At 39.4% G+C, this 3,731-nt stretch overlaps 1 pseudogene; it reads left to right on the top strand.

The window, feature by feature from the left end:
* Positions 1-1,922: 1,922 nt before the first annotated feature.
* Positions 1,923-3,731, top strand: part of LOC104873864 — a 2,148-nt pseudogene continuing 339 nt past the window's right edge.

Below are 3,731 nucleotides of genomic sequence, written 5' to 3'. Positions count from 1 at the left end.
TCATTGTATGTATACCACATTTTCTTTACTCATTCCTTGAGGAATACTTAGGTGGCTTCCAATAGGCTATTCATATTGTAAAGGTCATTGATTGTACCCCACTGAAGCACACTGAGATTCTGCCTCTACTGCTCCAAATGTGTGAAGCTTATCACCTTTGATTCACACAGGGTGTATTTTTGATATCTTCATTGAGTAACTATCCTTCTTCTAGATTACTCTGCAGGCCCTCAGCACATCTTGTGACTCCTCCTGGCTTTGAATTTTGACCAGAGCTTGGTTATGGCAAAGCTGGTACTCAATTCAAAACTCACTTTCTTGAGCTGCAGATGTGACTCAGTGATACTACAAAAGAAAAAAAAAAGAAAGAAAGAAAGAGAAATCAGCTTCTTTCTCCTCCAAAGTATCTGATATTTCCAAAGCTCTTTGTGCAGTACAACAACCTCAATCATGATAAAGGATATTTTAATTATGTGTATTTCTTCCCTATATAAAATTGGCTCACACTATAAACTGAAACCTCCAGGGCTTAGTTTAATAGCTGCTATATAATTGGCACTCAAATTTTTAATATGAATTAATAAAATATTTTTATTTTATTTTTTCACCACTTTCCAAAACTGAAAAAAAGTAAATTAGAAATAGTGTACTGTGTTAGTAATTTTCATTCTCTTTCCTTCAAAATAGCCAAGAAGGTTTCTCCCCCTGCATTTCAATATGAAGCTGTCAGTGAACATGAGAAGCTAATATCAAGTAAGGATTCGACAATTTAACAAAAGAAAGATTCGAAAGAGACATAAGGAGGAGGTGCAATGACAGGCTGGCATAGCAACACTGTCTTCTCATACTGCTTTCCCCTGTCATTTTCAAGGACGCCTGAATGCAAGGCTTCAACATGAAGACTACAAGGATTACATCTCTATGCAAAGCTGACCCACATGGAGAGCAGAGAGCGTGTGACTTACTTTGCTGACTTTCAGCTCCCAGTGGCTTCAAATACAAACAGCAGCCCTCTGAAAAGATGGAGCTGGCAAGATAACAAACATATCAAAAAAGGGCTTTTAACAAGTAGCAAGTGAATGCAACACTGTCAAGGCAGAAAAATGCTACAATGTACTTCCTGGAGGAGGCATTTATAGCAATACATAAAGAGATTAAATAAACCTTCCTGCCTGTTGGCCTCCTTAGATATTCCTGCAACATTTCAATTGCTGTTTGGAAATATTACAAATGTTGGAACAATTTACCTTAACAAGCAAGAATTTAGCATCAGAAAAGGTGTTTAAATTACAAACAAGTACCTGCACAAACGTGCAGAGAAAACACATCACGTCACACATTCCTACAGTCAGTAATTTTTTTTCATTTTCCTCACTGATCAAATTTATCCACATACTGAAAAAACTCTTTTCAGTCAAACCTAACCTTCAAATATATTTTAAATATGTGCATTAATTTTTCTTTCTATTAAAAGAAAGAATATGATGGAGCAGACATTTGTCCCCTTCTGCAGCACCTGGGAGTGACACAGAAAATCCTCAACTGCCACTGCTTAAAGAAAAGGAGAATAAGTTTGCAGTTCCTCAAACTTCGCACAACAGCAGTTCTACTTTTAAGCTATTTTATACATTGGTCAACTGCCAAAGAGTTTTCATGACTTCAAAATGTTTGAGAACAGCCATTATGGAAAGATGTGCGAGGGTTCTTTTAAAAACTAAAACTAGAACTACACAGCAATCCTGAGACAGGGTCGCAGTAGGGGAACAGAAGGCAAATAAATGGTATGCTTCCATCCCTATTACTCATTAAAAGCAAAAGTGTTGCCGAGACCCCGCTTCGCCAAGATGGCGAGTGATGACAGTGAGGAGTGCGGGTCGGCGGGTGTTCTGTGAAGAGAACCGTTATGGAGAGAAGGAAACTTCATGTGGGTTCTGAAGACTGTCAACGAGATCAACAGCGATGCCGTAACTGCCCTGCATCATGAAGTGGTCTGCCTTACTCAGAATGGAAGTTTCAAGGAAGCCTTGAATACTGTCAATGCACATGCCAAAATTTTAGCCAATAACTCTCTCTCCTTTGAGAAGGCATATTACGAGTAGAGGCTCAGCAGAATTGAAAATTCCTTCAAGACAATAGAAAGAGAAACAAGCTAAAAAAAAGCTGTAAGGACAAGTGTATACCGTTTGGAACTTTACGATGAATGCTTAGCTGTGTATAAAGATCTCCTGCGAAACTCCCAAAACGGCTATGATGAAAAGAGGAAAACAAACCTTTCAGCAGTTGTTGCAGCTCAAAGCAATTGGGAAAATGTGGTTCTAAAGAACTTGGACCTCTAAGAAGACACCCTAAACTGTGCTACAACACTTCCTGTGCACTGACTGGACAAGGCCAGCTGAACCAGGCAATGAAAATCCTACAGAAAGCTGAAGATCTTTTCCACAAATCATTTTCAGAAGACTGTGATGGGATGGAGGAAGACCCACAGACAGAACTGGCCATCATTCATGGTCAGATGGCCTATGTTCTACAGCTTCAGGGTCATACAGAGGAGGCTTTGCTGCTTTACATTTAGATAATAAAACTGAAGCCAACAGATGCAGGATTACTAGTTGTAACTGCAAATAATATCATTACCATTAAATGGGAAGGGCAGGGGAAAGGTAATAAGGAAAAAGAAAATAAAAATATGAGAAAAGGAAAAAATGGAAATAAAGTATTTGTAAATAGGGAAGGGAGGAGAGGGTGAAGGGAGGGCAGGGAAAGGGGAAAAATGAGAACCAAAACCTGTCATGTAAAGGTACAAGATCCCAATGATGAGTGTAACTGTACTGTATGCCTAAAATGTACTAATAAATTCAATGAGAAAAAAAAAGAACCAAAATGTCTTTTACTCTAAGACGATGAAATTAACCAATGCAGAAGGAATATTATTTAAGCTTTCCAAGAAACAACTGCAAGCTACAGAATTTAACAAAGCTTTCCCTGCTATGTATACAAACCAGGCAGAGCAATGCCACAAAATACCTACTAGTTTACAGTCCCAAAGTCCTGAGAATCTCCTACCCATGTTAATCCAAGCTTCCCAGCTCTGCTGGGGAAAAACAGCGCACAAAAGAATAGAGCTGCTTCAGGAACTTTTATATCAGCATCCAGAAAATGCAGCTGACATTAAGTTGACCATGGCACAGTTGAAAATTTCTCCAGGTAATATTTCCAAAGCATGTCTAATTCTGAGAAGCAAAGAAGCATTAAAGCATAAACCAGGCATGGCGTCTGCCTTAGTGACCATGTAAGCCATGAGGAAGATGTTGATAGTGCCACTGACGTCTTCACACAGACTATACAGTGGTACCAAAACCATCAGCCCAAATCTCCTGCCCATTTGTCTTTCATAAGAGAAGCAGCAAACTTCAAACTCAAATACAGGTGGAAGAAGGAGGCAATTAGTAACCTAGAACAGCTATAGAAAGAAAAAAGATATTTACACCTGGGCACAGCTTATTTTTACCTACTCACTTGCAGATCCAGAGAAAGCAAAAGCTCTTAGTAAACACTTGCACTCATCAGATAGTATTTCTCTAAAAGTAGACGGTGAGGCTCTTGAAAATTCTCCTGGTGCTACCTACATGAGGAAGAAGGGTGGAAAGTCGCCAGAGAAGGTCCAAGGAGCAAGGTCAAGGAAATCTGAAAAAAGGAGAGGGCGGCGGAGGGAGAAGAAGGAAGGGGAGGAG

Source organism: Fukomys damarensis, unplaced genomic scaffold, assembly GCF_012274545.1.
Source record: "Fukomys damarensis isolate Sample0158 unplaced genomic scaffold, DMR_v1.0_HiC HiC_scaffold_5, whole genome shotgun sequence".
Taxonomy (NCBI): domain Eukaryota; kingdom Metazoa; phylum Chordata; class Mammalia; order Rodentia; family Bathyergidae; genus Fukomys; species Fukomys damarensis.
Note: the sequence above shows the minus strand (reverse complement) of the source record. Positions and strands in the feature narration are given on the sequence as shown.